We start from the raw sequence: 24,489 nt of genomic DNA on the forward strand, positions 1-24,489 counted from the left end.
GGATAAGGGGCAATGGCTTTAAGCTGAAACACAGTAGATTTAGATTAGATATAAGGAAGAAATTCTTTCCTGTGAGGGTGGTGAGACACTGGAAGAGGTTGTCCAGAGAAGCTGTGTATGCCCCCTCCCTGGAAATGTTTGAGGCCAGATTGGATGGGGCTTTCAGCAACCTGATCTACCTAGTGGAAGGTGTCCCCGTCTGTGACGGAGGAGGCTGGAACTAGATGATCTTTAAGGTTCCTTCCTATCCAAACCATTCTATGATTTTTTTAAAATTTTTTTTTTAAATATACATACACATAGATTTCACTGAAGCATGGCTTGAAGGTAAGGTGGTTAAATGGATGCATCTAGCAATCCTCTACACCAACACAGGGCATGAAGACACACATACATATACTTTCTTACTAGGTCTACTCCTATTGCCATAGTTACAATGGAAATAACATTTGGATATGAGCAGCTTGAGGCATGTCAGTGAAATTTCTGTAGTTGAAAGACCTGACAGCTAACAGTGTCCCCAGCTGCACTTAAACCGCAGGACCCAGATGTGCTTTTTCACGCAAGGACAGGATCCACACGACTTCTCACAAGAAGGAAGCGTGACCACATGGGCTGGAAAGAAAGTGCCACCAGATCCCCTAGCTGTCTGCACCAAGACTAGGTTCTATCGCACCCTCAGCAGCACATGCATTTGCAACCAGACTCCATCACAGTTTTAGCAATGAGTATGTATAAGGATTTCTAAAACAATTTCCCCTCTTCTGGTGATGGTTTCAGGTAAAGACTGTCAGTTTATAAAACTGAGGATGCCTTCCACCTGCAAGGTGATCATTTGGTCAACAGGACTCAAAGGTTCATAAGTGCAGGCTACCAAATAGCACCAAAAGACTGACTTCAAACCAATACTGGTAGCTTCCTGCACAAGAAACACAGCATTGCTCTGTTAGGCAGTCAGAGGATTGATTAATCAGAGTCAATTAATCATAACAAACCTTTTGTTGTCCACTTCCCCATTTTACTCACTCCAAACACATGCTTGCTTCTCTTCTCAGGTCTGAACATCCCTCCCCACACCCAAAGTCCCCAGTTTTCCCATGCTGATAACTAATACTTGGGCAACTTCCCTTCAAACAAATTCTTTTGACTCCAAAACACCTCCCTGAACGCTCCAGAACACCATCACACTCTCCAACCACGAAAGATTTAATGACATGATGGTTGACATCCTGATGGCCTACTCAGATTAGCAGGAGGTAATATTTAAGAACACTTGCAGATTTCCCAATTTCTTCCCACTTCCCTTGCATGGGTTGGTATGCACACACACATTTTGTCACACATTACGTACCCAAAAGAAATTTGCAAGTCTATGATATAGAGCAACTGCCTAGAGTAATACTTTGAACATCTTTGAAAACAAAGCATTGTTCTAGTTAAAATTTCATGTGAGTGTCGCGCACTAAAATGAATAGCACTGTTCAAAATATAAATCAATCAAAAGCACTTCAGTTACGTCCAAACACTCCCACGATTCCATACTAAAAAATCTGGTCTTATAAAAAACGGGAATATAATTCTCTTTGCCATTCTTAATTGCAAAGCTGTTAGTCTAAATATTACACCTTGTAAAGGAAGCCATTTGCCATTGTAATTTTGCCAGAAAGTGAAGAATCTTGGCAACAGCAATTCAGGCTTTTGAAAGCCAAAACAGATACATACTTCAGAAGAAGCACAGAAGAGCTGATGCCATCCCACTTCAAGTCTTGCCAAATAAAATTAAATAAAATATATGCAGTTCAGCATTTTTTGGTTTCCTGAAGCTGCTTAAAATTCTGAAAAGGCTCCTCAAGACTCATAGCCTGTGAATTCATGTTCACCACCTGACAGTGCTGCTTCACTGACAGCAAGCATGAAGTTCTGAGAGAAAAATAGTTACTTTGCACCTAGCCCATTTAAGTAAGGATTTTTCCCCTTAGTTCTGAAGGAAGAATTCCAGTTTAAAAAACAAACCTATACTGAACACTGAAAATATTTATGAAACTCTGCAGTTTCACTATCTCCCTTGATCACTAAAAATCCTCTTCTGCCTCTTAATAGCTAAATCTATAGCTTTGAAGCAGGAACTTTGACAACTGAACAGACTGTACCCGAGTCTAAACAAAATGTTAGACAGAAACTGAAATAAAGAACTATGTAGTATATAGTAGACAATTCCATCAGCAAACCATATGCAGAAGTAGGGCAGGTCCATAGATGCGTGACTGGAACAAAATGCATAGTGAGGCAGCCCAAGGACAACGTCAGCTGAAAATGCTTTGACTAATGGTCTCTAATTCTGTATATGCACCTCCTCTCTACATTTTTCACTTCGAGAACCAAAAAGTACTACCTCTATCCTTTGTGTTGTCTTTCTCTTGACCTTCCCCCTCCCCTCCACAGTCTAGTCACATTTCTCATAACACAGTATCCAAAGTTTTGTAATTTTGGGAAGCAGTCTAAGTAATTATTTCCTTCTGTTATTTTAGTTTTTTATTATCCAACCTGAAGACTTAGAGTGAAGTTATACAACAGTTAAGATGATTTAATAGCTTGTTACTGCCAAGAACAGGACAGACATCCCACTCTCTTCACCAGCCCTTGCTTTGCTTTCTTCCTCCACCTCCTTCCAGCAACTTCATGGCACTCCCTTCTTCTCCCCCTTTTGTGCCATGTATGGTCCTTAATGAGTTCAGCTTGTGTTAATTAACTCATTTGTTTTGCTGGGTTAGTTTTCTGCTAAGGAAGCAAGTGCAATAAACTTAGATCTGACAAGCGGCTCAGCTGGCACAATGTGAATGGCAGGAGAGCATGAGCAAGAGGGAAAGCAAACAGGATCACCTCTTTCCAGTGGCAGCAAACTATTACATTGGCCCAGGCAACCTGTGAACTTTCATTTTCTTTGTTTGCTGCCATTAGGAGCTGGCAAACCTTTTCTACTGCATGTCTGTGAGAATTAATGCTTTCCAGGCATCTCACAAAAGATAAACATTCGGGTAAGTCTCTAAACAGAATATAAAGTTGCCATTTTCTAGAAGGCACTTACTTTTCCCTTGTGGTACTGACCCAACTAAAGTCTCCTTTTGTTGTGTACTTAAAAACATTGCTTTTTGCATCCAACACACTAACAAGCCTTTATACTTTCAACCTGCCACTGGTGTGAATGGGCCTTCTCCCTGCATAGGGGTCGGATTTGAAAGCCAGTGGCTCTAGACACCCAACTCAGAGTAAACTACATACAAGGTATTTTTCCAGCCAACTCCTATATGACCAGAGCAAGATCAGCCTCTGTACAATGCATTTTCGTTGAAGAAAGTCAGATTGTTACAGATGCTGGAAAGGTTTACTCACTAAACTTTACTAAAAAGAGACAAGATGGTAGGATGCTCCCCACAGCTCTAACTTCTATAGCCCCCTGACAGCAAAAGTTAGGAGAGCAAATACTTGAAACATGTGTGCTGAAAGTACTTAAACAAGTGTGACAGGGAGGCTCTCAAATTCAGAGAGTAGCAATCTACAGAACTTACACCCTGTTCCCATCTTCTGTTCCCTCATTTCACTGTAACACTCCATTTTGGAGTAGAATCTTCCAGAACATGCAGAAGACTTTCCTGGTTTTCTGATACAAAAGACAAATACATATATTAAAAAAAGAAACAAAGAACCAAAGGCAATCTTTTATCACATGACCCACTGATCAGTTTTGCAAGCATTTTAAGTCTGTTTCATCCAAATGATCCATTCATCAATCATTACAGTTATTCACAGCCTGTTTTTCTTTGCTTGGATGCTTTTCACAAGGAAGTTTCCTTCTTGGTAAGATTTATGCAGGGGGCACAGTAAAGCTTCTCACCAAACCTGCTAGTTTTCCTAACACAGTCCTGGCTACAGAGTGTTGACCATAAAATTGACCTCAAAACTAAAACCCATACTTGCATACAGAAACCTATAGGCAGATATCTATCGATACCATTCACATTCCTCCTTAGGTTTCTCCTGCCCTTTAAAGTTTTCAGAGTTAAAATACTTCTCCTGGATTAAAAAAAAAAAATAAATCATCATTGTAGAGCAAGAATGTTATACAGGTTTTTAATTTCGATGATTTACAAGGTTTAATACCAATAGCTAACACATTAAGTATACGTGCTGCTGTTCTCTCAGTACAAGATTTTTTTTTTTAAGAGTTATTAACTAGGATTATCAAAAGCTTTTATTTAAGTTAATATTTTTAAAGCAAATCAATTGACAGAGGCTTTTACAGTTATCTATAATTTATGTTAGCAAATAAGCACTAGTTTATTGACATTGTCTAATACCATATAAACTCTTGAAGCTGGAAGACAAGTTTAGACATTTCAATTCAAACAGCAAGCTACTCACTAAGATAGTATCTCAAAAAGATACCATAAGAAGTACACTTAAGTGCACAGGTTATTCTCAATACGCCTCTTGTTTGCATGGTTAGAACACTCAGAAGCCTTTCTGCTTCACCTCTGAACAAATTACATGCTGTGAGAAGAGATGCATTCCCCAATATTGACAGTATATTAATTCACCCTCCAAAGAATTTTGTGGTGGCATACTCCCAAATACAGTTCATTCTAAATTGTTTGAACAGTTAAATTCTTAAGATAAAAACACCACAGATCTGCTGAAACACAGCTAAGGAGTAACAGTACTATAAACACACAAGCAAACCCATTTTACCTCTCATACACAGCAGGGTAGGAGTTACTACAGTATAGCGGGTAAAGGGGTAACTCACTAAAGCCATTAGTAACTCAACCACCAGCTCTGCTTCTAGCTGCAAAGAGTACAGGGAGACAACTCCACCCAATACTGTGTGTGTCTTAAGACAGAGAGCCTTGTCTATTCAGGTCAGATAAGGTAAAGAAGTGCAAAAATTCCTGTAGGTTCCTTTGGGTTATCCTTTGCACTGCATACACCCTTGATTGACTGGAACATTAAAATTCTGCCAGTCCAGCCTGGAGTATACAATTTGGAGGTTGCACTCATTCACTCCTGTTCAATAAAGCACCAGCAGTGCCAGAGTACACTCACTCAATCACAAAAAACTACTTCAGTTTTAAGATACTGATGTCATAGATACCTCGTGTAATTTAGCACTGCCTTACTAACAAATCACAACAATCTCTTCTTAGAGCACAGAGACCATTTTGTAATCTCAGAAGCATTTACTGGTATTATGCAACGTGCGAGCTCCAAATCCATGGGTGGCTTAGCAGCAGGCAATCAATGCTGCTGCAGCAGTGCCTGACTTTCAGGACACAACTAGAATGTTACTGGCGCTCTATTCTTGAATACAGGCTGGGAATTAAAAAAAAAAATAAATTAAAAGGAGATAGGAATGCAAAAGTCTTTCTTACCCCCTCATGCTTTTCAGCCCTTTAAAACACCTTCAAGTAGACATCTCAAAAGCAAGTATGTTGACCTACTTGCAAATATACCACCTTGGGACAAATAGGTCATAGCTTTACCAACTAAGTGTAAACAAAACAGAAAATAAACTTACAGAATAGGTTAATATTTTGTAGAAGGGTTAATGTGTTAATGTTCAACAGAAAGCTGAAGTCTGGCCAACTGATCACATGTTCCATGTGCATTAGTGTACACTTATTTACTGCTATTAACTTGCACCTGCAGAGAGAGGAAGAAAGAGAATATTCCTTCCTTTGATCCTGAAGGTCACAAGGTGACCAAAATCCCAGCTTAATGAAGACTCTGGTGAGGTTGCAAGTGTCACATCTTCCATCAACCCTTTCAAAACACAGTGTTGGAAAGCACAGGAAAGAAAACTGAAGTAATACCACCCAGGCTTCATAGACTATGTCAACTTAATTAGAATGGTATTTTGGCAGCACCCAAAGATTACATATCGAAGGCTGGGTAGCAGGCCAAATACTTGACTTGACTAGAATATTTTGCCAAGCCACCTACATTAAGAGCTACTTCCCTGTTCTTTCAGAGTGTCATAAAGGAAATCTGTTGTTTCAGGCCTTATAAGACTATTTAACACAGGCATGAAACAGTGAGCGTCACCAGCAGTGAAGGTTAACTAGATATGTGTTAAACAAGAAACATCCCTAGTTAACCTTCAGACTACAGAATGGCTGAAGGGGAACATTTGTTCTCCAAGGGCATAGGCTCCAGATGCAGCCAAACTGTCATCCCTACGTACCAATGTATTTTAAATCACAACACACCTATACTCCAAGCCTGGAACCCACACACAGGTCCCATCTGCATTCTCCCACCTCTGAGGTTGGCCAACTGGTACTGGCAGCAGTAGAAAGAAGGGAGAAGATGGCACATAAGCATCCCCAACATCATTTCACAGGCGTGCAGTACATCACCCACAGAAATACATCAACATCCAGGCTACGTATGGAGCTGACAACTCTATTAACAGGATATGAAGAAAGTAAGTTACATACCCTACGTGGTGCTACATGTTCAGGGTGCAGGGAAAAATGTACACCCCTGCACTGCCACATCAATCAGTGAGGAGAAACAGGCACTCCTTATATGCAGTTCATCTCATTCTACGACAGCTATCTAGAAGAGGTCCAAGAAAGCTGGGGTTTGGACCAGATGATCTCAAGAGGCCCCTTAATCAGTGAAGTACACCACTAGTGCACCTGACTCTATTGACTACAAAGGGAGTTTAGAAAACTGGCTCAGATGTAATCCATGATCTAGAGGCAGAAAAACAGCCAGAAGAATCCCTCCCCAGTTTACATCACTAACTTCAAACTCTCAGCATGCCAGACCAGTCCCCACAGTATCCTCACTTGCCATACTGCAGAAGTCAAAGCTTCAGCTTCTCCCAGCAACTTTTAGGGTTTAATTTCACTCTCTGTGTCTATACATATGATACATGCACACCTACATATGCGTATGTGAACTCAATAAACAGATAAACAGCTTCTTTAGCAGCAGTACAGAATGCAAGAGAACTCCAGCCAACATAGTAGAACTCAGTATTGTGAATGCTCTATCTCACAAAAAATAAAAATTGCAAAAAAATCTAGCTCAGTTTCCTTCCCTGAATTTCCTTTACTGTTTGAGGCAGAGATTTTGATCATGCTTTGCTCTTTCAAGTTCTCCCCCTCCCAAAATACACTGCAGTGTAATAAAACATTTAAAAAAGCAAAAACCAAAACAGTAGCAGCTAAGCTGTCTTGCAAAAACCTCTCTAAATATCAGAAATTTGAAATTTCCAATTGCTACTGTTAATTGATGAAAAAAATTCAAACAAGTTCCTTTGATCTATATTTTGATCTATAAAAGCATTCACTCATCATTAATACAATCAAATTGACAGATGCATCTGAAAACTCTTGATTTTCATTTCAGCCTCACTAACCAGCAGTACTATTTTATTAAAACCCAGTTCTGCATGAAGAGATGGATTCATGCAACTATCTGCTTTACACAAATACTTATCACAGGCTTTCATGCTACTTTGTGATTGGAAGGCAGCAAATATTTCCTTCACCTGATGCTTACGGTTCTCAGCAATCCCTAGTCTGTAGTATTTCCACAATTCCCACTTCAAATGGGCAGCAGTACCACAGAATTTGTCACCAATATCTGATATTCTCGCCTCTTTATGGCATTGTTGGTTTTAGGTAAATTACACTATGGATTGGAAACTATCACATTTGTCTTCTGCAACATCTTTACCTACTTATATCTTTTCTAGTCCAGCTGTTAAGTCAATAGTCTAAAATAAGCAGGACATTTTTCATGAGCACGGTATCATTTAACTAAATGAGAACCTCTTTATTATACAAAACCAAAAACCTTCCCTCTAAAACACAAGACAGAAGCAGAAGTTCACTGAAGCTGGATGCCTCTCAAGAACCAGGTTTGAAAAGGCTGTTCCATAGGTAAGAACTGCTCTTCTATCTGTGGCAGGGAAAGATAGCTATGATTCCCAGAGAAGCTCCCAGTTGTAAACCTTCCCAGTGTTGTCTCCTAAACTACAGATGTACCCTCATGCCCTGCTCTGCAGCAGTACACTGCCCAATACAGCACTCCGGTCAATCTTGGTGGGACTACTCAGAACAGTGAAGCAAGCGGCAGGAATACATGGATTTTCTCCCATGACAGCGAGTAGCAGTAATGGCCAGAAGAGATCTTGCAGCTACAGGAAAGATGCAGGGTAGTAGAAAACCACTACCAATAGATGGGAAAGGAGAAATATTGAGCAAACCAAGGAACAACACACCTGAATTTCTCCCATAGTCTGAAGAATAAAAAGGCATGGCTGTTTTCTACCCAACTTTGATGATACACCCCCAACAGCCTTTTGATACTGATCTCTATCAGGTTAAGCCTTTTAAGGTTTAATGCCTCATGGGATACATATTTTAAACGCAGAACAACCGTGGAAAGAGCAGAATCACTCCACTTTTGCACCAGGCCAGAACGCAAACTGTTGCCTCTGTAGAGACCATGTGTGCCAAGGACTCTAGGCTCCCAGCTCCCAGGACTTGAGCAGCAACTGAAGTTTTCATTCTCTGTAAGGAAGGTACAACACGTCTGCAGAGCAAATGATCAGCAAAGTTAAGAAATCGCCCTGTATAGTCAGACAGAATTAAGTAAACGTGATTCCTACTTACTGCAAACTTCTCCCTGGTATCCAGTGACAGGATGAGTGGGAATGGTTCCAAGCTGCATCAGTGGAAGTTCACACTAGATATTCAGAAACATTTCCTTTACTGAGAGGGTGGTCAAACAGTGGAACAGGCTTCCTAGAGAGGTAGTTGATGCCCCAAGCCTGTCAGTGTTCAAGAGGCATTTGGACAATGGCCATAATAACATGCTTTAACTTTTGGTCAGTCCTGAAGTGGTCAGGTAGTTGGACTAGATGATCATTGAAGGTCCCTTTCAACTGAAATATTCTATTTCATTCATAGGAGAACATTCCTTAATATCAAAATACACTTATCTGAATGAACACTCCAAAGTGAAGTTCAGGGCATTCTCTTTAATTTGTAATTTTTTCCTGATATATTAGCAAAAGGTCCACAAGCATTAAGTCAGTTATTTCCAGTACTGCCTCAATGCCTACTGCTAGAAATATCCATCTCAGAACACACTCAGGTGCTCTCTTGCCATCAGATTAAGTAATTTACAGAAAAAAACAATAGTCAGTTAAGACAGAGTAAATTACCCCTCAGCAACCCTAATCTGTCTCAAATCAAGGGTAAAACCAGTTAGAGCTAACAGCAGCTTAGAAAAACTGGTCTTATTTGACATTGACATGGACTGGGAAGTTCAGGGTATCAACTACCATGCCTGAGGTGAGGGGCTGACAACATCCCACAGGTGCCTCAGGAGCCACCTGATCACCACTGCTATGGCAAGGCTCACAGGTGCCCTATATTTTATCCAGGATTCCCACTTCTCATCCTGCAACCTCAGTTTCAGCACACAGCTCTTGGCTAAACCACTACTTGCACCGACCATTGGTCATTCGCATTGGCCAGCAAGGGACCGGTTAACAGTATAAATTTCACAAGCCCACAATTACAAAACAGATATTAGCAAGTACTCTGTTGGCAATTAGAGCTCCAGCTTTATTTTATTTATTCTAGTATAAGAGCAGATGTTGCAGTTATTTGAAGGTTTTCATAACCTTAATTACTGACCTTAATTGTTGTTAATCTTTCCCATTAAGTGGAGACAGACAGACGCTACCCATATTTTGTGAAGAAGATAGTGTCCTGCGGGGTATGAGTAATAAATGACAGTACTGTCTGCCTTCTCCCTCCTGTGTGAAATACAAGGGTATTGGGATCAGCCAGCAGCATGGAAAAAGAATGAACACATGACTCAGCCGTTTCATTTATTTTTTTGGAGGATGTGTCTGCTACAGGGTTGCGCCATGACACCAAGATTTCTTTCCCCTTCCCGGGAGCGAGTGAAGTTTCCAAGTGCCAACTAAGGAAGCGCCATATTTAGACTTCAAAATACCTGAAACAGCTGATATACAAAGCCCCCTGCCCACCTCATTCATCATCACTCAGGCTGTAGCATTAGGCAGCAAAGTGTTGAGTTTTGCAGGGCAATATTAGGTTTTATAAACAAGTCCTAAGATCAGACAAGAAAGCAACACTTCATTATATGCTAGAAATATTGCAAAAGACACATGAGAACTTCCCAGGTCTTTTCCTTTGCTAGTGGAAGGCTTGCCTGAGACTTCTTGCTCAGTTATGGAAATTTCATATTCATCTTTTCACTGCAAAACTTGAAGACTAAGTTTTTTTAACCAAGACGTACATTCCTCTGACTTTGATCTGCAAAGTGTACTTCAAGATATTAAATTAAATTAACTTGAGAACAGGCAATGCAGAGGAAGTAAACTGAAGTTCAGAAATAGAGGATGCTGCAACAGGCATGCCCTATAACCTAAGACAAAAGCCCCAAAAGTCAGGACATTGAAGATCAATTTCATGTTTATGATTACCTTCAAAAAAATGCCCAAAGTGAGCTTGGACATAAGGCTGAACCCAAAGACTAGACTAGAATGGCATCTGCTATCAGTTCTATGGCGAAATACAGGAAATCAAGTCTTCACCCAACATCACCACGTCAAAAGTAACCTTAGCTGCTGCACACATCTTCAAGGTTTCTTGACAGGAAGAAAAGGACTGGTTTTGTTTAGTTCATTAGAAATATTATCTTTGCTCAAAAAAAACCCCAAAAAACAACAAAAGGTCAGATTCCAAAAGTTCACCAGGCACCATATATACTAAACAACTGTTGACAGATGACATTTTAAGAAGAGCATTAAAAGACTGTAACAAGTTGCTAGAACAGAAGGAATTCAGCCAAGATTTCTGAAAGAAAACATCAACTGCCAAGCTATTAATTTTTGTATATCCCGTCACACAAATTGATTTGGATATAGCATGAAAGATGGTAAGGTATATCAGTTTTCAGAAGTGAGTTCAAGGTAAACCCAGGGAACTGAAAAAATCAGGAAATGACTTCTTTGCCAAAAGAAGTAGTTAAAACTAGGTAACAAACGCAAATAATAAAAAAGATGGCATGAGGAAGAGTAAATACACCTTTTGCAGCAGTTATGACTCAAACCTACACAAGGTTTATGACACTGTGTAGACAAAGGCACATTTGGACATTATCCTTAACTAGGGACTCTGAAAAGGACCTGAGCTGCTGTAGTTTGTGGGAGTGGTTCCCCCTTAACACCTAGCTGAAGGGTAAGAATTAAAGGTAGGAAAACACAGAGCATTTTTTTTCTATACAAGGAGTCTCAGGAATGACTGTAGTGTCTATACTTTTCAACATAACCATAAGTTCCCTGAAACGTGACAAACAGGGAGATGACATGAAGTTTGCTGGCAGTATGATGTGTTCAGTCAGAGCTGGAGCTTCATGCAAAGCACAGTGGAATGATCTCATGACCACAAGGAAATGGGCAACCAAAAGGGCAACACTGATTTAACAAATTCAAGCCAACGTGCAAAAAGAAAAATAACCCTGCCTGTGTGTATCACTGAAGTAAGTGTCAGGAGTTTGAAGTTTTGTTTGAAAGTATCATCTGGGGGGGGGGGGGGGGGGGGGAAGGCAGATGATACCTCACAAGGAAATACGGTATTAAGAATTAGGGAACTGTCGCAAGCAAAGCAGAATCATGACAAGTCATTAAACCCAGGGCACACCCACTTCATGAAAACTGTGGGTTGTTATGACACTAAAAGGGTAAAATAGAATTAGAAAGAGTACAGAGAAGAGGAATCCCGGGAGCAATATCTAACAGACTTGGATCATTCAGCATGGAGAAGAGGAGAAACAGCTAAGGGAGGACAGGCATGTCCAGTTACAGAGGACACACACGAAGTGCCTAGAGAATGACCATTTCCTACCAAAAGAAAAGGGCAGGTAAGAGATCTGAAGTGGGTAGGAAACATGAAAATAATTTCCAATGGGGTGGCTGAACCTGTCAATATGTTAAAACAGTAATTTAGGCCAAGCACTGGAAAAAGCTTATCAAAGGATAGCTACTAGAAGTAATGAAGATACACACTGCAAGAGAACTACAGCATAGCTCACCATTAAGCAGAGGAGCCTAAAAGCAGAGGAACATTTGCAGGCTTTCTACCTAAGCAACTGCTACCAATCACCTAAATATGCATAAATCCATTCTTGGTTAACCTGTGGTCTGATCCACTACAGCTACACTTACTAAGAGAAACAGCCAAAACTATACTCACTGGTATGAAGATTACTGCCCTTTTTCCCCAAAGGAGCTCTGTACCAACTCCAGTTTCAAACAGAGGAACCAAGACAGAAAGGATTTTACAGTTGCCCAGCAGGCCCCAGGCACAGGCATGAGCAGAAGGTGGGCATCTGAGCCACAAGCTCTGCATTCAGACATGGCTATTCCCAGCTGCTGGCCTGGGGTCCCTCTACTCCAGGTCACGTCCACCATCAGAGACAGCAGGACAGAGGGCCCCTCAAGCCAGGCTCATTTGCATAGCCCTTTCATATGAACTAAGTTCATAATTTAAATTAACATAATATTTTAATTTTTTAAATTAATATTCCCTGCTGTGAGTTTTGGGTGCTAGACATTAACCTAATGAGGATGGTGAAGGAGAGCTTGGGTGGACAGCCACATCACAGAGGTCCAGAAGCACAACCTCGGCACTGCCACACTGCATCCTACAGAAAACACTGCATCAATTTAACAGATTTGCACCTTTAACAACTTGGCACAGACCTAAAAACTACAGTTGCTAGGCATCCTCCATGTAACATTTACTTTTAACAGCAAGTCCCACAGGCTGCTGCAGTATGCAGAAGGTAGAATACATGTAGCTTGAGAGTTGACAAGCACATGCCTAAATGCTGGCTCTCTGCAACACAAAACATGAACTGCTTCGCCAGGGTGCCTCTCCCACTATTTCCATGGGAATTTACTACATCCAGGAAGGAAAGGTTTCATGCCTGGTTTCATAATGGGCATCTAGGAAGTCTCTTCCTTTGCATTTCAGGCCAGGACAAGAGCAAAACGAAATCTAAGATCTTAAAGAACATGAAGCTTCCTGAAAAAATCTGATGAAGTCCTGCCAAAATCACAACATAAGCCCAACACTGTACTGAAAGCTGTTAAGAGACCACAGCTGAACAAGGCCTTCAACATCTCTTATCAGCTCCTTATTTTTAATAAAATGAAAAGCTACTTTCCAAATAGCATAAGAGTCACAACACCAAGAAGATTCTGGGTTTTTTCCATGTTCTCAAAATAGCATGCTAGAAAGACATCTACAAAAATAGAAGTTTTAGGTGCATTTAGCTTTTATCTTGAGCATCAGCACAAGTCTATCCAACGCAGCATTTCTGTAAGGCTCCATAAAGCTTTCCCTCATCCACAGCCTGCTCTGATGAGCTGCAGAGAACTGGGATGAAACAGAGCCAATCACTTGAAAGCCCTCCAAGACCAGAGGATTCAAATGCTGGAGCCTGCTTGCTCCTTCCCCATCACCCCATACATGGAGAAATTCAGATTTCTTCTAACTTGCTTCACTGAAATCCAAGCAATCTAATAGAAGGTGGCAGCAAGCAGCATCACCAAAAATAGAAGCATCAGAGGAAACTACTGAAGTGTAAAGTAAAGCTTTGTTTCAGGTACCTAAACTTTCAAGTTATTTTCACTGTACTTCTTGACACAGGAAAGCAAGCAGCAGCAGCTCATTTCAGAAACCATAATCCTTTCTCCTCCATTCCCAGTAGGCAAACCCGGAGAAAAGTGAGCATCTTCAAACCAGCCCCTCTGCATCTTGGCTGCCCAGATTTGTCCTTGCTGCCCTTCCCCAGCGCAGGTGAAGCACGAAGAGGGCACCTCACAGGTCTTCACCTCCCGCTCCCTGCCTTCTAGGAATTTCCCAAGCCACCACTGGAGGATTAGGAGCTGTAATGCTATTAAACGCTGCAATATCAAAATCTGAAGTAAAGCACATAAAGTCTGCTGTCAGAGGAGGACTTTTTTTTTTTTTTTTTTAACCTCTGGAAAAGTGTCTAAGGAACAGAGGAAGGAAGGAGCAGCAAAACTGGCAACTCTACAGGCAAAACAGCCAAGTGTACTTGCACATTGCAGCCTGCCTGCTACTTCAGATTACTGATTGCAGAGCAACAAGTTATTCTCTCCCTAATTGGGTTCCAGTCTAAAATAGTCCCGTTATTTTTAGTATAGTACTTAAGTATCTGAACTGTGCCCTGTACTGCCAAAGCTGGCATGCATCCCTGGCCATACCAGGAATTCCGATATTAAACAAGAACACACACGCCACATATCCAGGCTGACTTTTGTTCTTCTGCGTTGTCTTTAGTGGGTAATTTTAAAGACTTTAAACACTAACAGCCGGCCAAAACCGGCACAGGCTTATGCACTAATTCTGCATTTAAAGCTTCTCTACCAGCTACTGTGTGACAGGAGAATCAAGTAAAGAACGAGAGTTGAATTACCACTGATTAAAGAAAGAGACAATCAGTTTGCTAGCAGGGTAAGGCATGGATAGAAAGTAAGGATGGGATTATTTCACCTCTTTCACTTGTTATTAGTCCGTACAAGTTCCGGGACATTGGAGGAAAGGAGAAATCTGAAATGCATCCTATAACTCATCCCTCTTCGTCCCCCTCCACACTGCACGTACACTATGGATAAATTTAAACTAGTCAAGAAACAAAAGGCCTATGTTAAATATGTTTACACACACACACACAGAAGGAGGATTATGTAAGCTCTGTCTCACAAACAATATGCTGCTTCTGTAGAAGAAATGAGATGATCAAAGCAAGACTTGTGCATGTTTCCAAGCCAGTCTTCCCACCTTCCATCAAAGGGGTGACAACCGTCCCGCAGCATGCTAATTCTGGAGCGCAGAACACAATCTGAAATTGCCACAGGCTGCTCCAACAAAACCTACCTGCCTCTGTGAGTTTACTGCTGCTTACCTTGTGCTTTCATCATAATCTCGTTTTTGTTAGACCAGGAGGAACAAGTTCCCATGAGGAATTTACTCTGCCCTTTTATCAAGTACTTTGCAGAGAGGAAGTCAGCTCTATGAAAGAGCTTTCAAGACAAGATCCTAACCTGAAAGACGGCTGCCAGCCAACAAAAATTTGTTAGTCTCTATTACCACTAGACCATCTGTTCTTGAAACTGTACGTTCCTTTTCAGAAGGGTTCTTATTTTGTGAACAGTATTAGCATTGTTCACTGTCTCTGCTCTGTAAACATCCTCTTATCCAACATGCTTCTGGATCTGGTGGCGATATAGGACCAACCTCCAGTTTATCACAAAATTATCTAGCCATTTTGGGGTGTCAGTATATTTCAGTACTTTATGTTAAACTATTCTATTCACAGACAGCAGCAGAAGCATCCTATATAAAACCTTACATGGCTTCTGAATTACAACAGAGCTGATCAGGGGCATCAACTAAATGATGTTCTCAAACCCAAATCTGACAAAAACAGCTGAGGTGAAGCTTCAACTTTTTGGCATTTGCCCATTAACTGTCTCAGTAGGTTTACTGCACATGAACGAATCTGTCTATTTGAGGAGAGCTTTCTGATACTGACTGCTCTCTCTCATCTCCAGTTTTTAACTGGCTTCCAGTTAATCCTCAGACCCAAGATGTTTAAGTTTTCCTGTTGTCCATACATGACCAAAAGTAAGTAACAGTTCTCCCTCACTAAAGAGGTCAAGCAAAGTCCATTCATCTGCACTCCACTAAAAGAGCAATAGCCTGAAGACAATTACTGCAATACCAAAATAAGTGAAGGTGAAGCAAGAGACATCAAAAATATCATAAACTCATTCTATAATTCTACAGCAATAAAATAATGATTAAGGAAAAGGAAAGTCCATTCATCACTTTCTCAGGTAAGCTACAGGTAACAAGGCCAGAACAAGAAAAACCAAACTGTAATACTAGTGATGATAGGACAGATGAGAGAAAAAAAAATTAATCAATTGAATCAGTAAAAATTAGTCAACTTTCTCTCAAACTAGCTGGTTTTCATAAAATTTGATCATGAACATGTTGAACAGTTCGGGTTTTTCTTAAAGCTTCAAACCATTAACAGGTATTTTTGAGAGTTCATAGTGGATTGACAAGGTAACAGAGGCTGGAGAATGGCAAACAGTGACATCCTAAAAAAGTGTGAGGGGAAAGGAACAGAAAAAACATGAAGAATGACAGTTGTTGCTACCCATCTGCTAGCACTGAGAAGAAAGTAAAAGACTGAACTCAACAAAAACTGATCATTCGTGGATAAGCCAAGTCAAACCAACTCAACTTCCTACAATGGCAAGGTAATACATTTTAGGAACATAGAAGTAGTAGATACTGAATCCTGACATTAGCAAAAACATGTCAAAAAACTCAAACCACATTCTTATGAAAAGTTAAGAAAACTGTCATACAGTTATCAATGTAAACAGTCATGGCAGATTTGAAAGTGACTGGGTAACTGCACTGACCTTTCATTTGCTTAGAACTGAAAAAATTGAGACATTCACAAAACAGCCTGACATACTGAATAACCTCTGCAGAGATCTATTCTGGCCCCACACTATTCTAATACTAGCAATCTAGATAATGAAGGAGAAAAGGACATTAAACTTGGAGAGGCTGCTAACCTGAAGCTGTCAGCTTGCTCAAAGACTGAATTCAAAGCAAGTTTTAGAAACTGGAGAATTCTTTGTTGAGAAAGAGGCAAATACCATATAGGAATGTATAGAGAAACATATGTGAGAATCGTGAAGCAACAGTTCTGTTCGACTCGTGGCTGATAAAGCTTCCAGCACGATGCTGTATCCAGTCTTCAGCAAATTTCAGAAAAGATCAACTGGAAAGAATCCAAGCAAAAGCAATAGGAACATCACAGAATTAGAAAAACATGACATCTGAGAGGAAAAAAAGAAAAAAAAAAAAAAAGAATGAACTGGAGCTCAGCCAAAAGAGAGAAAGTAAGGGTCACGATGGTATCTTTCAAATGTACTAAAGCCTACTGCAAAGAAAGAGGGAAGAGTCTGTTCTCCATGCCCACAACTTTCAGAAGAAACAGAAAAGTTTAAAAAGCAATGAAGAAGATTTAGGAAAACATTACTGGGTGGAGTGGAAGGGAGGGTGTGGTGCGAGGGCACTGGGGAAAGAGGAAAGAAAAACACCAAGTCAAAATTGCTAAAAGAAAAAAGCAATGAGTCAACAGACAGACTGTCTTAGGAGTACACGGAGTTTCCCCATCGCTGTCACCAAACTGCTGTCAAAAAACACTATACTCCAGCTTTTCATTGACTAGTTGACCCCTCTATAGTCTTCTCTCCAGATCTAGGACTGTACCACAAGAAAAATAAGCTTAACACGGATGCATTGTCTCCTTTCTTTCTTGTAAGGACATTACCCAGAGTGAGAATGCCAACGAGCTGGATGCCAACTGTAACCTTCAGAGCTGAAATGTCTTAAAAAAACCACATAAAAAACAAACCAAAAAAGAACCCACTGCAAATCTTAGGTGTTAAAATATATATTTAAAAATTCTAACCCATGTTCTTGCCTCTGTTGATACAACAATCCAACTGTGTCCCAGCACTACAAACAAACCAGAACCTGACAGAGGAGCACATGGCCCACACCCTGTGGAGAGCAGTACTAGGAATTCTGCTCTCCAGTCTCACTCCAGAAGGCAAATAGCAGAAAAAAACACTTTGACTCTAATGTCTTGAATTTTTTTTTTTAATGTTTAGCTACAATCTGAGCTCTAGATCAAAATCTTAAGATTTTACTGGCTGTAAGGTTTCTGAAGGGTACAAGGAGCAGAGAAATTTTTTCTTCCAGAAAAGTTTGGAAGAGAATCAGCTATACATGGATAACCCCACACAATTAACTGAAGTCAGTATTGTAAGGTGCAACCCTATCATGCTGTAGGTTGGCCTTAACACTCAGTAGAAAGCATCTTTGGATGTTTGCGGGGGGTGGGGGAATGTAACCCAAACAAAACCTCAATACCTTCAATTTTTTTAGCTCATGGATTGCGAGCAATGAGCTGTACCCACCAGCGTATTCCAAACTGCATTTGCATTTGTTGTCACTATGTAAGACCTCTGGGAGCATTTACAGGAAATGAACTCTTGATGAGACATATCTACAAGCACTATCATCTTAGTTAATTTTCTCTCTCCAGTTCCCCTCCCCACACACCACAGCTTGGCCTCTACCATTTGAATCAATGGAAGTAGCTGGGGACAGGCATTTCACAAATCTCCCAAATCCACTACCCCTGGGTACAAGACTTATTTTAGTCATTAACCACGTAACTGGAAGATATTCAAGCATGCCAGAGGCTTAAGGGAGGCTTTGGAGTCTCTTTTGCTTTATATCAGGCAGTGTCAAAAAGGCCATAATCTGCCATCTTTTCTTGAGTATCCCAGAGTAAATTGCTGATGCAGGGATTTATAAGGCTAGTTCATGCAGTTTTCCTTAAATTTGACTAGATCAAATCCCTTGTTGTTTTAAGAAGTAGGAATTACATGTAAATACCACAGGAACAACAAGGAGAATCTAAGAGTTAAGATCAAGTTCCTATGCACAGGAGGAGCCTGCTGTGGATTCATGGGATTATCACCAGTACCCTTCCCTCCCTACCAGGAATGACTGTCCGTTCCCCACTTTGCATCTTCACAACTGCAGATACTGTTATCTTGGAGTATGAGGCTGACAGTCCGCAAAGGCAAAGCATTAGTCACTCCTAAAGAGTGAGAGGGCTGGGAAAAAGAATAGAAAATAAAAGCATTTTTTTAAAAAATAAAAATCAATAGGTATAGACACTTTAAGTCAAGACAATTCAGCAGGCGTTGCCATTTTATGTCGTTCAGATGAGTCACCGTTTGCATTCAGCCCAGAAGCATTTTTGCTCAGGCACCTCACTGTGTGGTAAACTCTGGAATCCCAGGCTGTCTGAAGGGCCATCAGACCACAGGACGTGGCAAATAAACATCTACTCAAAAGTGACACTTGTGGTTTAGACCAGGACTGAAGTCAGGCCAAGTTTTAGACATGAATTAGCTACCTGTGTCATAAGTGGGATTTTTACTATACATTGTGGTATAAATACTTGTTCTCTCCCAATTTTTTTTTCTTCTAAAAGCTTCCTTCACCTTTGAAGAGGCAGTCACGATCTCCGAGAATTTAACTTCCCCAAGCTGGGATGTGAAAGTGAACGCAGAGCAATACAGCCATCACACACACAAAACACGGCCCCCAGAACAGGAGGCTTTTCCCATACAGATGCCTGACAGCAGCTTCAAGAAAGTGTTAGCATTACTCTGAAAAGATAATCATATCAGTAATCATTTTCAGAGCCATGATCTGGCCATGCTGTGAGCTAAGACACTCACCCACCCACCATTTAATCTTCACCTGAGAGTTCTGGGGAGGGCAGCCTGCTTTGCCTTTTCACTCCATCACACTAGAAATACCCACATGACTATGGAAATTGATTTGATTCCTTCTCCTCTCACATTGCTGAGAAGTGGGTGCACTGGGAAAGGGGGGGGGGGGGGAAAAAAAAAAAAAAAAAAAAAAAAAAATCAAGTTGAGAGTTGTGTCAATATTGTCCTTCTCTGTGCCTTCTATTACAAGGCTCTCACCATGTCTCCCAAACTCTTTCCTTTAAAGCAGTAGTTTTCCCTCTCCCCTCCCCTTCCACTACTGCAAACCACACACATGAGAAAGAGGTCGCTTAGAAAATGTCAATCAAATCTTCAAAACCAAACTAGAATGGTTTCTAATTTTTCCTTTACAGTAACTATTACAGTAACAAAAAGCCCCAACCATTTTTAGTTGGTGTTCATTTACATCCAAACACCAGGATAAATTTCTTCTTGGTTAAAATTTAAGTCTTTAGTCTATATTCAGTTCTTCCTCCCTAACAATGGGATGGCTCAGTCCTTTCTTACAGGATGCAAAAGGACAGAAATACTTTGCAGTGCTCCCTGGTGGAAGATGACACCATAATTCAAAGCTTTAAAGGTTAGGTCAGGTTTAGGATATAGCTACTTTGGACTGCTCTGCTTTGGTTTATGCAAATCCTGTTATTTCTTCATTGACCACACAAGTCTTTAGGGAGATTACAACCATGCTGCAAAATCTTCTTCACTGATTAAGAAAACCCACATCTGCAATCCAACCTGCACTAAGGCAACAAGGTTGTAAACAGACTCTTCCAATAAAAGTGACAGAAAGTCATTAAGATTCATTTAAGCTACCTAGAGTATTTGGTTAATTCTAACCTGCTAATGGCTTTCAGAGGCAGCATCTCAGTCACTTTTAATACAATCCTCAGTCCACTGTTTTTCCAGGGACCTCATTTGGCATGACTAGGGTCTCAGGTAGTACAGGTTAAACATGTTACAGCAGTACTTTTAGAAGGATCTCAGAAGACTGTAGGAAGACATAACCTGAAGCTCTCTTTTCCAAGTCTCTCACCTCCACACATGGCCACAGTCCTGTAAAACTTTCACACTACCACCAAGCCCAGCAGGCTCCCAGTCCAACTTGGAACTACAGCTCCCACTGCACATGCCAACACAAGCCAGGCCTGCACACATCACATTGCTGAAAGGCTTCATTGTAAGGTCCCAGGGGTACCAACAAAGTGTTGAATGCATGTGGGATGAAGCACGCATTGAACTGCGGAGGAGATACATCCCTCTCAGACACCATAAAAGGGGCTCTATAATATAGTAAACAGTCACTAATAAATAGTGTACAGTAATAAATAATAAAGCCTGCTTTAACTCACAGCATACCACATGAAGACAGTGCAAAGCACAAGTGGCAAACTGGTCTTAACTGCAGTACCGTCTCCCTCTTGGCACACCTTTTCAAGACGCTTCCTCTTCTATTTTACAATATTGGTACTCACCTCCAGCTCCCTGTACTTAGTCACTGCTGGGGACTTCTGAAGGTTGTGACAACTGCGAGATGCATGCACATCACCCACCCCCGAGATAGAAATGGGGTATTTGGGTAGGCAGGAGGGGAGACAGCATGGCCACAGGGCTGCTGGGAGTACTGCTGAGCGAGCTGCAGGGAGGCAGCCCCGGCCACAGGACAGGAAAGGAAGCAGAGAAAGTTGCTTTGGGAACCTCCAGTCCTTCCACACAGCAAGCCAGGATTTAGAAGAGTTTGCAAGTTCCTAACACAAAGCACACACTCCCTTGCTTGACTTCACAGAGTTACAACTGCAGAATTAAGAGGACACTGGCAGGAAGAAGTAAAACTAAGACCAGCTACTGGATAAAAGCATTGTTGCCCACATAGTGCAACAACTTATAGCTCAACGACTTATAGCTCAACCATAGGTTTAGGCAAAAATTCACTCTGACCACACAGCTTGAACATAGACCTGTACTCAAACATTGACTTTACACAAGCCACAGCTGCGCACAGGAAGAAAGCTTCAATCCCCACACACTTAAAAAAACAAAACAAATTTAAAAATAAAAATAGAGTAGTCCCATCAATGCTTCTCTGGCTGGATGAATCTTCTCTGAATCACTGCCAAAGTCAGTACAGATACAACATGGCAGAAGTCAAGCATATAAATTGACCAGATACCCTGAGAAAAGGAAGAAAGTTGGTATTTGTATGCAACCATGTTAGTGTGCCCATAAAACTACTTCTATCTCAATAGCCAAAAAACCCCTAATACAGATACAGAAAGTGACTGAGGCATTATGAGTAGCATTTGTTAAAAAACCTGAACTTCATTCAGCAGCTGATATAGAGTGCTTGAAAACACAGGGTACAGGGAGAACATTTAATACACATTTTGTCACTCTCCAAATGACTGCAAAAGACAGAACCTGGTTTTAGATGGAGACAGAGCCCTAACATGTATGCTCAGAAAAGATCTCTTCCTCAGCCCAGAGTTCACACATAACAGAGTTGGTACCAAGCCAGAAAGACTTAGCTAGTCAGTTACCTCAACCTTTCTGTATTCAAATTACGGAAAAAGCCAGCTAGAAATGTTTCTGAAGAGGTACTCCAGTCACTGCTGTGCAATCCAGAACATAAGAACCAGAACTCCAGGTCTTCCCAAGCAACGTTTAGTAAAACAAAGGAAAGACATGACATGCCACCTTGTCCCCAAACTGATTCCAGATTTACCACAGGCAATAATAATAACTGAAATTACTAAAGAACTTTTGGTTTTCAGTTTGCAGGGTGGTTTGAGGTTTTTTCAGACTAATGCATACTAGCTTTAGCAAAGCTAAGAAATTTGCAGCTCTGTCCAAGTCAGCCCCTCAAGAGTCAGAGGAGTTTATGGGCAAGATCTGCCCAGCAACCACCAAGACCATTTCCTAGTAGACACAAGAAGAGTCACCTCTCATGCCTTTACTTGACTTTGGCTACAGAAACCCCTCTTGGTCAGAGCAGAGCGGCTGACCCAGCTTGCAGGCGGCTCTGGGACCATGAGACTGGGAACAGCTGAGACATTCCAGGAAAAAACATTTCAGCCAGTAAATGGCCTGAAACAGTATGTTTTACCACAACGTTTCAGGGTAAGTCAACCAAACCTCCAGTGTTCCTAATAGCACTGTCATAAGTATGAACTGCTATTATGCTTGTTATTTCTCATAATATGAATAATGATGGATTTATTACCAGTTACTTCCTCAGTTGCTCTGGTTTATGATTGTATAAGACAGCTACACATATCTTACATAATCTTCTGAAACTGTGAAGGTGCTGTTTTTATCTTCTTTAAAATGTACAAGTGCAATACTAACATTTTCGTTAGGGCTGAGTTGCTCAATAAAAAAACCGCACCTAGCACTGACACATTTCATGTTCATTTTAAGAAAACAACCCAACACACGTCCATTTTCTTTTTAAAAACTAAAGACAGGAATTAAGACACCATTGCTCAGAGTCACATTTCAGGACAGCATGTGAATCAGACACAAGATTAACATAACTTCTTTTCCCTAACCATTGCCCCTGGCCTGCCCATCTGCCCGCCCTCTCTCCCCCGCCCCAACCCATCATAGAAAACTCGCTTCAACGGGTAAGCTTTGCAAACACAGGCAGGCTTTGGAGATACACTGCAAAGCCAGGTCTAGTCCTTAGCTTGTGTGCTTGCGTAGTTCCAATTGAGTTTGTTGGAATTCACAGAAAAAAAACCCCTACATTAGGTCTTCAGAAAAATCAATAGGCTTCCCTGGCCAAGCTGGCCCAGGAGTTTGAAAGTGGACCCATTCTTTTCTTCCCCATTTCCTTCTTTTCTTTTCCCTGGAAGGGCATCTCACCTCAGCTACCTCACCACATGCTTTCAAGAGCTGATCCCATCCTCTAATCCAGAAGAAAACCAGTCCCAGAAAACAAACAAGTACACAGGACAGCTTTCTAACCAGTCAGAGTCAGCCATGAAGATGTGTATGTAGCGAATGATCAGGTTGGCCTAAGGTAAGAGACCCAAATGCTCTGACAAAAACAACATCATCTTTCCATAGAAGTGAGCTCTTAGCATGGATCACATCTTTTGAGAAATGAAGACCTGTCTCTCTTCCAGGGGAAAAGCTTCTTCACCTCCTCATACTGCAGATTTTTCACAACAGAAATTTGTATTTCAGCACTCTAAAATAAGGAAAAATTTGTATTACTTTTGGCTGTACACTATCTGACTCCCTGAAACTCTACCAAGCACTGCCAAATTAACCCAATAGGCCACTTCATATCACCTACAGAAATGTCACCTTAGCTTATTTGAATTTTAAATGAGCAAGACCTGGGGAACAAGCTTTGTAAGTAAGGGTTGGACTGTTGGACATGAAGGGCCCAAGTACTCAGAGATGAATACAAGCAGAATTAGAAGTCAGGCTGTTACAGCAAAATTGCCCATTTTCCAAACAGTCGTAACTTCTCCTGCTCCTGGGAAGAAGAACTGGACCATTTGCAGGTAAACACGATCAAATTGTTCATTTATCAGAATTAGTTAATGCTAAGACTAACAAGACATCTCGCAATGCCATTTTCCTACCAAAGGCTACATCAGCAGTACTATTTTCTAAATGACATTGGGGAAGGAAGTTTACTCAACAACTCAGCCAGGTGTTTCAAGTGTCACAGACCTAAACTTGCCCTGTAATGCGCAGCATCAGCTGCAACATTCTTTGCAATGCTCCCCTGACTTTTCATGTGTTAACAATGTAATCCAACTTTGCTAGCAAGGAACTCCAGAAAAAAAAAAAAAAAAAAAAAAAAAAAAAGCATGCCAAATCCAAAACAAGACGGAGCACACATCAGAGATGCCAGCAACCCAAATAGCATTTGCTCTGCACTCCTACAGCTCATCTCTTAAGTGTCCTTGCTCAATTCT

General features: G+C 40.9%; 1 protein-coding gene across 1 annotated transcript in view; it reads right to left on the reverse strand.

The window, feature by feature from the left end:
* The window catches only part of GRB10 (growth factor receptor bound protein 10), a 137,488-nt gene extending 114,008 nt beyond the window's left edge, over positions 1 to 23,480 (reverse strand). The window contains exon 1 of the mRNA XM_026842156.1: positions 23,420 to 23,480. The gene's annotated coding sequence lies outside the window, so the exon portion shown is untranslated. The remainder of the gene's footprint in view (positions 1 to 23,419) is intronic.
* Between the last annotated feature and the right edge of the window lie 1,009 nt (positions 23,481 to 24,489).

The sequence above is a fragment of the Athene cunicularia genome (genome assembly GCF_003259725.1).
Source record: "Athene cunicularia isolate RWA chromosome 2 unlocalized genomic scaffold, athCun1 chr2_part1, whole genome shotgun sequence".
Lineage (NCBI taxonomy): Eukaryota > Metazoa > Chordata > Aves > Strigiformes > Strigidae > Athene > Athene cunicularia.